This window comes from Nicotiana tabacum, chromosome 18 (genome assembly GCF_000715075.1).
Source record: "Nicotiana tabacum cultivar K326 chromosome 18, ASM71507v2, whole genome shotgun sequence".
Classification (NCBI taxonomy): domain Eukaryota; kingdom Viridiplantae; phylum Streptophyta; class Magnoliopsida; order Solanales; family Solanaceae; genus Nicotiana; species Nicotiana tabacum.
Window position 1 is genome coordinate 85,139,184 of NC_134097.1, and position 13,599 is coordinate 85,152,782.

Sequence of the window (13,599 nt, forward strand, 5' to 3'; positions counted from 1 at the left end):
AACCCTAAAGTTTTACCAGAAAAGAAACATTACGCCGTGTCTTTTTATTTTTCTTGCTTAGTTCTCTATATATGTATCATGTGTATTTTAAACTTGGAGTATTAATCTAAAGTCTGTCCTTGTCAATGTAACGTAATTTCTCTTAAAGCTTGTGTATTGTTGTCTATTTTAGTATGCCTAATAGTATGCCTTAGAGGCTTACGCATCTCATTATGGGAAGTCTATAAGCCGGTGCTTGTCACGATCCCAAATTCAACTAGTCGTGATGACACCTAACCCAACCCACTTGATAAGCCAAATAGCAACAATCCTCTAACTGAGAAAACAAATTGTTTTCCCTCAAAATCGGATAACAATTAAATTTGTAAGTGATTTTAAGGATACGCAGATTAATTTGATACAAAGCGAGAAATTGAGTTAGAATTGAACAAATAGAGATAAAACAAATTCAAACTACACGAGGAGGATAGTTCTAGACTTAGTGAAATATTCAACCTCGATCAGGGCTCGCAATGGCCAGCACTGATGAATAAGAAAAAGAGAAAATAACAATATATTGCTTTTGAATGTGTTTCACGAATTATCACACCCCCATTATATAGTAGGGGAGTCCTACTCTAGGTACAACTCTATAAAAGGTAAAAAAAATCCTCCGATTAACTGATTGTCGGTTCTTCATCGATACGTGTCGAGATCCCCGCCGTGATATCTGGCTGATCACGGATATCAAGGCCTCTTGTTGGCCGTGCTCGATTGCCCGAAAATGTTTTTCGAAGTCGTTCGAGGCTCGGACCAATCCCAAACCATGACCCCGATATCCTCGAGGGCGGGCGTCATGTCCCCGGGTTCTGACTCGATGAGACTTTTGCCTAGATTTCGATCCCTTGTCATCATGTCTTGAGCTTGGCTTATTTTGTTGAAGACCGGGTGTACCATGAGCCCGGTTTTACCCGTATACAGACACAATTTACTAGTCGCAGAGTAAATGATGAGAAACAACATGAGTTCCCGATTCTTTCTTCGACGCATCGCACAGAAACGACAAAACACCCTAAATGTCTCATCAGCTATGTCATAATGGCATTAAATGCATGTCAGCCACCAGCCAGCTGTCCGTGGATGAGAAACATCGCTGAACTCCTACAGATACCCCTTCCCTTGTCCATTTTTTACTTTACACCAAATCTTCTACCCTCGTACCTTCAGGATTTTAATACTCTCTAGCGTTTTTACCTCCGTTACTCAAGGTTCTTTAGGACTTTGCAAAAACTTTTACTCATCTCCTACTCAAGCCAATAAGTCTGATCCTTCAACTTTCAATCTTTCTCCATCTTTTCCAAGCTTTTTCTTCCATAACAATGGCAAAAACCTCAAAATCTATTCCTCAGAAGGATGTTCTTTCTCCCTTGCTACTAACCACTGAGGTTGAGGAGACCATCTCCGATATGGTTGTTAATGAACCGGAGGAAGAAGCCCCCTTAAAGATGTTCATACTCGGTGGTTGTTCGGTCACCGGTGACTTTAATGTTAAGAAGCCTTCTTCTGTATAGGGTCAACATAAGGAGGCCTCGAGATACATCTGCTTAATTTCGAAGAGGTCCTCCCCATGGTCCGAAAAGATTGCAGTTGGGCCGACAAAGACATAGTGGTCCCTAACTCCAAAGAGGCCATTACCACCCATATCGAGGGATACTTAAGTTTTTACACATATCCCTTTACATTAGGCCTGGTTGACCCGGTCATCTTAGACTTTTACAGGAGGTATAACGTATGCCTTGGCCAAATTCATATATCATTATGGAGGATCGTGATCCTTCTTCGATTCATTGTAAACAAAAATCGATAGATGCTCGTTCACCATCAATCATTTACTCCGCTTATACAATCCCCAAATCTTTCGAGGGGAGGGGGTTGATAAAGCTAGTACATCAGGCCAGCAAAGCCTCATTCTCTAGCATCGACGAGGACCGAGATCAGGGTGGGCAAGGACGTTTTGTTTGGGTGACGACCGCCGACCTGGTACCTGCCGAGTGGAGGTTGTTCCCTGAAAGTGTGATGACCCGATAGGTCATCTTATGATTTAAAACCAAATTCTATATTTTGAGGTTTTAAATACCTTATTTTATCCTTCCTCTATTTGCGTTCACGGTCCGGGTATTTTTTTCTGGAAGGCTTATATGTTAAAAATTGATGAAAACAAGAATTTTTGCCTTAAAAGTTAATTTTAGTTGACTTCGATCAACGTGTTGAGTAAACAGACCCAAACCCATATTTTGACAATCTCGGTGGGTCCGTATTGAAGTATGGGACCTAGGCGTGTGCCCAAAATCGAATTTGGAGGTCCCTAGCTTGAGTTATGAATTTTTGTTGAAAATTAAAAGTCTAAAAATTCAATGGTTTTAAGAATTGATTAATGTTTGGCCTTATTAATACCGAGTCTTTATTTTGGTTCCGAAGCCTGGTACAGGTTCAAAATAATATCTTATGGCTTGCCTATGAAATTTGGTGAGAAACGAAATTGGTTGGACGTGATTCAGATGTCCGGTTGGGAAAATAAAAATTTCAAAGTGTTCTTGAGAATCCTATTTGATTTGGTGCTAAAATTGTAGTTCTAGGTGTTATTTTGGCGATTTGATTGCACGACAAGTTTGTATGATGTTTTGAGACTTGTGTGGATGTTTGGTTTGGAGCCCCGAGGGCTCGGGTGAATTTTGGATAGGCTACAGAGTATTTTGGACTTAGAAATCATAGCTGGTGTGCTTCAGGTCTGCAGACTTTGCATTTGCGAGGTCTGGCTCGCAAATATGAGCCTCACATTTGCAAAGAATCATCGCATTTGCGAGTAGTGGGGTTGGGAGGGGACCTTCGCAATTGCGATCAACTTAGGCCGCGTTTGCGAATAATTCCTGAGGAACAATTTCACAAACAACTAGTTCTTGCACTGGCTAATTATGGTCTTTACCTCTGGATGAAGACCTAGGGGTTGATGAAGTTATTGCTTTGGAAGAATAAGACTTTGATGTATTCTTTTAGGAAGGAGTAGTACTACAGCTTGATATGGAACCTAAGCTGCAGAGTCTACCACCTCTTCTACTCGTAACTGGGCAGAAGAAAGAAGGTGTTCATGAATGATTATTATTATTTTATGGGGGTTTGATAAATGAAGAAGGATTCGAAGAACGGGAAATCATTTTGAAAGGTAAAAGCACGAAGGTAGAGAAGAAATCACAGAAGGAGATTGGATGTGAATGCAAGAAAGTAGAAGATTTTTTTGGGTGGTATGTAATGTGGTATTTATACCGAAGAACTGTCATTATGAACCATCATCATGGAACAGTCATTTCAAACTGACGCTACCAGAAAACCTTAAAAAGATGTCATAAACTGCAGAACCAATCATAATAAGACATGTGTCCCGATCATTAAATGGAAAGGACGTACCTCGCTTCACTTCTAGAAAAAAACATAATAATGTTGGGAAGGGGCAGCAAGACATTCCCCCATAAATAAACTTATCTCTTCTAGAATATTTAGTTGAGATATTCAGAAAGTGAGGGACTATATGTATTGATGGAAAAATGGACATGCCACGTGGATTAACGATGTGATGACAAGTGGCATTTGAATCAGGTTAATAAAGAAGAGTGATGAGGTGCAGTTAAAATACCCATGAAATTGATGACAAAAGGTGTCGTATTCGACAATTGGAAAAGAAGAAATAGGCACAGGATGCATAAGGACTATAAAAGAGGAAGATTCATGAATAATTACGAATATGGAAAGAGAATTAGTATTATCCCTAATTATGCGCGATCGCCTATTATTATCATAATTGTTACGAGTCATTCAACAATGGGTAATTAATACAGTTAATGTTAGTAGTTGGCAGAAATTAAGACAGGGAAACAGTTAATATTGTATCCTTATATAAGCGCTCTTACTTTATTTTGTACGATCATCGGAAAACTTACGAATATATACAATCAGTCTTTTACTTTTATTTACCTGATTGAAGATTCTTGTTCGCAATTCTTGGGAGAAAACAACAATCATCAATAAGATTTCTTTTCTTTGTTTACTGAATATTGTCTAATTACTCTCTTATTTTTTTAAAAATGCAGTAAACTTAATTATTAGAAACCCAATTTATTCTAATATTGACTTTGACCACACAACTATATTTTGGTTAAACAAAGAGACTATGGTAGTGAAAATTATGTTATTAACTATATTCAAAAAATAAGAAAATAGAAGTCATTAGTTTAATAAACATAAACAGAAAAATGCTGAGCCCATAAGTTTCTTGTGTATTCTTAAGGAATTTAATCCCCTCATAGTTGCCTAAGGTTTCAGATTAATTCCACAAAGGATAGAACGTAATAACTATTTTGTGATAATGTCACTACGAATCACCGAATTTCGACAAACTCAAATGGCGGAACAAATCACGTTTAATACTTACTTTTTGCTTTGAAAAATAATGCAGAAATGCAAAAGAGAGAAGGAAGAGTTTGCAGATTTTTAATGGTGGAAAAATGAGGAAAAGGCTCTAAATTTAGAGCCAATCATTCTGACTTGAATATGTGCAAAGATACCTGTTCATATGAGGTATCATTTCGGTAGAACTATTTTAATTTTTTGTTTAGCCGCAATTCTAAAGTTGCAAATAACTGTTAGAAAATTAACTGCAAATTTAAAACATAAAATCCGCGCAAAAAAATAGGAGGAAAAAGAAAATATGCAACGAAAAAGGAGGAATAAATTTGGCCCAAAAGATTTATCAATCAATCATATCAATTGACCAAATCCAAATCCGAGCCGAGCAAGCGTGCGACAGTGACGGTCACAACACGAGACTTGCTCTCTTCTCAATTTTTTAAGAGCTAATAGAAGTGTTTAAGCACAATTTTTTTTTTCTTTCTATTCAATGAGGGACAAAATTCGTTTGTAAAATGAACCAATTGAAAGTTTCATTTCCCCCCATTTCTTTTCTATCATTTTTCATTTGTACCTCTTTTATTTAATAAATAAAACCCAACAAATTATGTGTATTAAATAAAGAGGATGCGATAAGAAAAAAGAAGAAGGAAGAGGGGGGGGGGTGGCGTTGAATAAGAAAGGGGCAAGAAAGAAGGAGAAAGAAGAGAGGCGGCCCACCTTCTTCTTTTTATTTTTTTTCACATCAACTTTTAAGGAAAAAATAATTTACTCCAAATGTGTGCCTGTAAAGTTTAAGTATTTAACCGAATTATTTGGACAAGTTTATGGGGAACTTATGTATTTTACCTTAAAGAATTTTAGTTAGAATCAAGAGTGTGTTTGGTATGAATGAAAAAATATTTTTCAATTCTTTCAAAAATATTTTTTTGGTGAACTCAATTTTCCTCCTATTGGAGAAAATTATTTTTCAATTTTTTTTTTTCAATATTTCACACCCTATTGCCCACCCCCACCAACCCCTACCCACCACCCCAATCACCCATCCTCACCCCAACCACTCACCCCATGCCCACCCCACACCACTACCCCAACTCTCTACTCAGTTGAATAAGAAAGGGGTGAGGAAGAAGGAGAAAGAAGAGAGGCGGCCCACCTTCTTCTTTTTATTTTTTTTCACATCAACTTTTAAGGAAAAAATAATTTACTTCAAATGTGTGCCTGTAAAGTAAGTATTTAACCGCGTTATTTGGACAAGTTTATGGGGAACTTATGTATTTTACCTTAAAGAATTTTAGTTAGAATCAAGAGTGTGTTTGGTACGAATGAAAAAATATTTTTCAATTCTTTCAAAAATATTTTTTTGGTGAACTCAATTTTCCTCCTATTGGAGAAAACTATTTTTCAAATATTTTTTTTCAATATTTCACACCCTATTGCCCACTCCCACCAACCCCTACCCACCACCTCAATCACCCATCCTCACCCCAGCCACTCACCCCATGCCCACCCCACACCACTACCCCAATTCTCTACTCATCCCACCCCTACTCCACGAACCCCCCTTTTCCCAACCTCCCTCCCATTTTAGCCAAATATAAAAAAAAAAAAATTTCGCTCACCAATCAAATATAAAAAAAAAAGTGACAAAACCATTTCAAGAAAAATATTTTTCTCCGAACACCCCAAATCCTGTTTCTTCTTTCCAAAACTTCATATTCCCCTTTCAATAAATTAATCAAACTCCTGTAAAAAAGTGAAATCACTATAAAAGTATGAGTACACAAGTGCAAGCGATTTTCAACCGTCACTTCACTAGAGAGTAGAGATGTTCTGGAGAAACCAACGACGTCGAAGTGCTGCCGTGTTGTTATTGCTTTACCGCTCAGTCGTTCGTACCCACCGCTGTTAGTCTCCGTTACTCCACCGGTTTGCTTCTTGCTGACAATCTTACGGTAATGTTTCTACTTTTGAGTTGGTTTTCAGTTTGTATTATGGAGGTATGTAATTAAGGGATGCATAGTTACCTGAAACCTTTTGCGGCATTCATCATTTGGAGTATGTTACAAATCCTACTCCTTACTTTCCAATGTAGTGTAAGGCTGTTTACGATAGACCCTTATGGTTCGGCTCCCGGACGTTCGCATAGCGGGAGCTTAGTGCACCGCGCTGCCTTTTTTTAGTGCTCCACATAGTTAAGAAACTACTTAACTTGTATATTGTATTAGTGATTGTGGAAGAAAAATATTGAAGTAATGGTTGAAAAGATAGTTTAGTGGAGAAAACATCGATCAAAGTTGAAAAGATGAATAGTCTAATATAGACGTTTTGGCACATCCTGAAATGGAAAAACTTTCATAAAAATTGGAATGAAGGGAGTTGCTAAAAGTTGAAATGAAGTTACATTTCAAAGTATTTTAGTCTTTCCAAATAATCCGTTTCAAAAAGAATGACGAATTTTGAAATGCTAGGGCGACAGTATCCAGTTTAATTAGACATGAATTCTTTAATTTATTGAATTAAAACATATTTAGAAACTACATTAATAGTACTATAAGTCACAAATTATTTTGTAATTCAGCATACTATTAAAGAATATGAACAAATTTATAGTCAAAGGAAGAACTGTTTGATCCCCAAATAGTATCAGTGTCATATAAAATAAAACAAAGGAAATATTGAAGAAGGTGTCTCGGTAGTAGAATATTGGAAGTACAAAAAGAACTTCGCATTAAATACAGTGATATTTGTTGAGCGGTGATTCCTACATCTTAAATTAGGTGGAGATGGCAAATATTAGTCATGAGGGAGCATAGTTATGAATTCATATTGCCTGGCAATGATCATGTACTTGCCATCTGAAGAATTTGACTCTCTTTAAGAAGGTTTTGACTCTCATTAGCATTCACTCTTCTGCCCTTTTAAGTTCATGTATTTTAAGGTTCGGTTGGAATATCTAGATTTTGGCTTACTAATTGAAAATTCATGAATTTAAAATCCTACTTATTACAGGAAAAATGATTTTAAGTTCATAAAGTGCAGGTGAATTACAATCTAATGGTCATAATGGGCCCAAAAGTTTTCCTTGAGGATCCGGTGGTGGATAAAGAGTATATGACACATTGAAAATGTCTTTAGGTAGAGAGTGGCGCTATGGAGATATAAACTGATTTGAGGAAGGCCATCTTCCTATTGTGCAGCACGATTGTAAGTACTCCTCCATTTCAGCCATCCTATTTCAATTTTATATGCTAAATCTTCATTTGTCATGTTTCTCTTGCAATATCTAGTGCATTACATTCAAATGCTTTTGTCATTATTAAAAAAGAAGATATATAGATGCACTTGCTTTTTTGGTAATATTCATGAGATATTTGACTCACATTATGCTTGGCTATAAAATGCCTCTTTATACAAAATGCATTCCTGCAAGCATAGATGTTTCTTAAGGATTTTTATTTTTTGATTCTAGACATTTTGCGTGAAATAAGACCTGTCTTATATCGTCTTCCACATTAGATAGTGTATCACCTATCTAAGCAAAGCATTCAGTAGCTGAGCTGGGCATTTTGCTTTTGATGGGCGTGAATGGTCCATTGGAATCACTTTCTGTTCCTCCTTTCACGTGCACGAGAATATGGACAAGGAAACACTCTCTTGGATCCTTATTTACTTTATTCTTTATGAGCTGCTTAACGACAAAAGATCTTCACAAGAGGCGTCACAAGCTATAAATGGCAGTAATAGTGACAGTAAAGTATTTTAACTGCTACCTGGTGCAAAAAGAGTAATCTGAATTAACTCTTATTCCTGCTTATATTAGTGTTTGGATGTGTTCATTAGCAACATAAAAGGTTTTTCGGTGGATTCTTCCTTCAACTGCTTTCCTTACTGAAAGTGGTTTTGCAGGAGCTGCCGATACTCAGACCTCTTCCGATAGACTGAGCAAATTCTGAAATAGTTTATTTGCTGGATACATCACCCTGTTTCCGAACTTCTTTCTGAAAAGGTCTTTCGTACAACTAGCCTATATTTTACAGTGCTAATTGATGAGGAAAATTAGCCTGTAGCTTATCTATCCGCATTAATTGCTTGTAAAGTTACAAATTGCATGTTTTGCTCTATATCATCTCAACTGTCTGTCTGCCGTACTATTTCACATCTCTCGAATTTTCTGAATCCTTTCTACTAACTTATGTTATGATTAATTGTGCAGATTCTATATGTCAATATAGCTGCAAAACGAAATTTATTTGCTGTTTTGGAGTAATAGGCATCTCGTTCTTATGCTTACTAATACTCTAGACTAGTGGGTGCAGTCGAAATGCAGAACTTTCTTTCTGTTATCGTTATTTGCATGAGATAAAATGTTGACAAATTAAATTTTGGACACATTACTTATCAAAAAGGAAAGATATTTAGAGCTTAGACACATTTTTATTGCTGATATTTGACTTTTGGTGGAAAATCTTTTTAAGTAGAAATCTGCTAACTGAAGAAATATCTACTAATACATCATTGAATATATACAACAACAAAGAGTAGAAATATCATTTGTCCACTATCATTCTTTTCAAGATTGATATTACATTGTATGTCCAGTATCATTCTTTTCTTGATCTATATACCCTGTATGCCTTTATTGAAAGGTCTATAATATAGTGCCTGCACTTAATCTTATTGTAATATTAGGTAAAACTTCATCTTCACATCTTGTCCGATGTTCTCTGCTTTTTCTAATCAGCGAAATAGATAATACCTACTTAAAAGCTTCTTATATCTCACCTGGCTACGTTGGGGGTGTGCATAAGTGCACATGATATTCACTGCTGTTGCACCAAGATTTTGTGCCATGAGAACTCCCATGGGTTATATTGCATCATCTTTGCTAAATCAGCATTCAATGTGAACTGTTGCTCTTGTTCTTAGTATCTTTTTTTCTGTAAATATTTCTCGTCTTCGATATATAAACAAAGAGTTCTTTTCCTACTTTGTAAAACATTTCTCTTATTTATGTGCGAAAGTTGGTATGCTCTTTAATAGATTCTATAAATAAGCTATGTATCTATCTGGAAAGCTTCTTGTTGTATATGTTAGTTTCAATGACTAGTATTGGAGCATGCTAAAGAATGAACTTCTCGGAGTATTAGCAATATGTTTCATCCATGCTTTTGGAGTAATAACTGTGAACTTAAAGTGGGTTTTCATTGCTAAATCTCCTTGTTCCTGTAATCTTCCAGTGAGGTTGCATTGGATTCCACAGCTTTTGAATGCACAAAAGTGTTAAACTACACTGCCCTCTCGCTAGATTGTCTTAATTAAAGGGCCATATCTAACTTTAAAAATAATCTGAGCTACCCTGTAGTTTCATATGCTGTTAGAAAAATGTACCTTATGTTGGTTAGTTCACTATTGATTTTAAATGGTATTGCCAAGTGGCTTTTGAAAGAACTCATATTGCTTGTATTCTCTATGTTTATATCAAAGTACTTAATTTATGTTTTCTCCAGAGAAATCTTAATAGAAAGGGGATAATTGATCAGTGAAAAATATGAAGTAATTAGGGGTCAGAAAATAATACATGTGTGTCATTGTTTATTTATTTTACTAGTTTATTTCCAAGTAAAAAAAACGCATGAAACTATAAGTGTTGCTTCATCAGTAACTATAACAATATAAAGAAAATAATATAGGAATGAACTAATTCACAAACTAACGGCAATATGTAAACATACAGACCTGAGGTGAGGCCATGACATTAGTATTCTAGGGTGTTTTCCTAGCACTACCACTGTCCATCTTTTTCTTTTTCTTTCTTTTGTTTCTATTTTCATTCTCTTATTCTTCGCATTGCAATTTTACATAGTATTGATAAACATTGTCTGTTTCATGCTATCTTATGTGACGAATTTCCAATGCCTGGTCTCAAACCGCTCATCTTAATTTTGGCTTATATCCTTCTTCGCGACAGCTTCTGTTGGTAATTCTTCCTATTACTGTTATTTGCATACCATGACACAAGTGCATATTAGAGGATGAAAGATCATTTCAGATTACAAACAGATATAAACTATGCCTTTTATAAAACTTAGTAAAGTTAAAACCGGATGAAGAAACTGACCAGGCAACATTAAAGTATCACAACAGAACTGCAAATTGATTCTCATCAAGTAATATAGATATGTTGATGCTTTATTTCTCAGTGCTTATTCCTATGAACTTTTTTGTTTCAAACAACAGAAATCTCTGAATTGCGACAACACAAGCAACACTCATGCTTAAACGTCCAACAACCTTGAGCCTGGACCGAGACCAGAAACAAGCATTGCTTCAGCTGCATGGAGGTGGCTGAGGTTTCTTTGCTTTCATTTGGTCTGCAGCAGGACTGGGGCCAAGGGTAAGTTCAAGTTCAGGTATTTGATTAATTCTTGCTGCTGCTAGTCTCTGTTTTAGCTCAGTATACAAAGCCTGGTTCTCCTGTCTCAGCCGTTGAGCAGTCTTCCTTAGCCTGTCATTCTCCCGCATAATCTGAATATTCTGCCAGTACAGGTCTAAATTCTGTTTCTCCATAAATCAAATGCTTGAGTTGGCCTGAAACGGAAGAACCATCAAGAATTATGAAGGTATTTGCATGATATATTTGGAAAACATAGCCTAACATAGTATGTAAAAAAGAGCAGATGATGAAATAGTAAGTATATAGAAGATACACAGGTCGCACAGCATTACAGAAAATTATACACATAGTAAGTTTATAGACAGGTCGCGCAACATTACAGAAAATTAATAAGAAGTTATAGAAGATAGAGATGATCAAATAGTGATTTCCATGGGAAACATAAGATAGAATTGTAAATGAAAAACAACAATAAGATTGGATTCCAATCTAGCCCCTGCTCTGTCTCATGATATTTGAGTCAAGGAAAGCGAGAGTCCCTGGACATTTCAGAGGGTACTCGATACACTTTAAGAAAATAACCATCTCCAAAGAGGGGAAGCATATCATCATTTGATCAAAATAGGGGAATGGAATGAAGGAAAACTAGTTTTGAAAGAACACTAAAATTTTCTCTATATGGCAATTACTTACAATAGAGAACAGACTCCAAACCTTCAGATCAAAAGCTGTTAGGGACAACTGGTTTTGGTTGGAGTCTCTTTGCGATACATGCTTATTTATACTATTATGTCACTTGTACGGATGGACAAAGAAATACTAGAAGCAGCACACACGAGAATGGCACGCCTTGTTCAAGAAATGCTCCAGAAACCAACTTGCAAAGCCCCGTTTTATTCTCCTTTATCCTCACATAAAAACACGTCACATTTTTAGTTAAGAATAATTAGAAGGAAAGAAGAATGTTGGTTTTTGCATGTGGATTTTGCTTGTTTAGTTATGTAAAATTTGTTAGAAAAAGCAGCATAAAATATGACATTCCTGAAGAAGCAAATGGCCTGAGTAAAGGGAGAAATAGCATGGGAGACAGCAAGAAAGTGATTTGTGAGAATTTTGATGTTCATGAGAGGAACCTGAATGTGAGTAGGAAAATAATAAGCGTTCAATGACTTTTACAGAACTAACTCGTGTTTATTAAAGTGATTTGCCTAATGTTTGAGTAGATCAACAATAATTACAAGGAGTAGTATTTTAATACTAGTATCTAGTAAACTGGCTACCTTATGTGGGTTTTCCGGAATTACAAGAGAATCCCTCCATTTATTGAACATCGCTGATTAATTCATTACCTATAAAATAGAATAATAAATGGTTTAAATAAAAAGAAAGAAACAGAGAAGGAAAATCTTGGGCAGCTGGTAAGAATGCAATAACTATTTTTCTTTGCTTGTGTATTGGAGAGTACTGGAATTCATTAAGTATTATTTTTCTGTGTTTATTTTGGAGAGTTTGAAAAACGTCGAAGGAAATTTTGAAATCTGTTACGAGCTAATTTTTGTTGAAAGTATTTTCGAATTACAATGTCACATTATAAGAAAGGGTCTTTAGTCATTTGTTGGTCACATGTTATAGATTAACAATAATACCATCTCTTCCCTGATACAAGGCCAACTATCAAAAATTTTTCTTTTCAAATTTACTATTTGCTCTTTATCTTTCCTGCACTGTTCAGTGAAAAAAACGTGAAAGTTCTTTTATTAGCACTTCTTTTTTCAAGAATTGAAATGTTAAAGAAAGAACTATTCAGCGAAATTGAAAAAATGTCCTTTAATAGTTCATGATCTTTTCAGACCGTGATATATAATTACTAGTAACTATTTTGTGACTCGGTATAAGTTATCAACCTTGTAACTTATTTTCTATGACCAAACTTGTAATTAGATACCAAAGAAACAATATTCTTACAAAGCCGCGGCAAGAACGTTGGAGAAAACTGCATAGGTGCATTCAAATCCTTGAAGGCTGGCAGATATGATATAAAATTTTCATTCTCATTTCTTTTGCTTTATCTATTTATTTTGGAAACGATTGAATGTCATTTTTAAAGAGTCAATAGTCAGTGACTCTTTAAACCTTAGGTCAAAATAGAAATAATGGATGGGGTATTCTTTCTTCCTTAGTTTTATGTAATTCCAATTGGTAATAATGGTTATATTGTTTATGAAGCTAACAAATTGCAATACGGATTCGATGTTTTCGCAAGAAACAGAAAATAAGTTTCAGTATAAACGCATATAATTTTTCAATGATTAGAAGCCGTGCCGATAGTGCACTATTTATAAACTTATACTCTCGTGAATGACGGTAAATTTTATCGGTGGTCATTCAACTTTGAGTTTGTAATACAGAAGTCATTTTTCTATATTTTGTTACATAAAAATCATTTAACTTTGAGTTTATAATAAAAAGTCACTTCTCTATTTTTGGTCACATAAAAGTCATTCAACTTTGACTAGGTAACCAAAAAATGAATGTCACCCGAATTTTATATTTTATGCTGGAAATATGACATAACACTCTAAAATAAGTTTATCATATTTGGGATAATTTGAGAAACCTCTTTCCAAGTTTCGTTAATCTCAGTTCTGGTTTACGAATATTATATTTTTTTTTATTTTGATTACTTTGTAATAAATTTCTTAACTCATTATCATCAATGTAAAAAATATAATTTGATTATTTTACCCTTATTAATTTATACTCAT

The 13,599-nt window shown here is 35.3% G+C and overlaps 1 long non-coding RNA gene across 2 annotated transcripts; it reads left to right on the forward strand.

Moving 5' to 3' along the window:
- The first annotated feature begins 6,020 nt into the window (after positions 1–6,020).
- Positions 6,021–13,068, forward strand: LOC107777200 (uncharacterized). Of its 2 annotated transcripts, XR_001646141.2 has the most exons (4): positions 6,021–6,392; positions 7,480–7,644; positions 8,347–8,446; positions 10,678–13,068. It is a non-coding gene; the product is annotated as an uncharacterized LOC107777200 (long non-coding RNA). The 2 variants fall into 2 exon arrangements; XR_001646140.2 differs by lacking the exon at positions 8,347–8,446 and having other exon boundaries at positions 6,051–6,392.
- Positions 13,069–13,599: the final 531 nt, after the last annotated feature.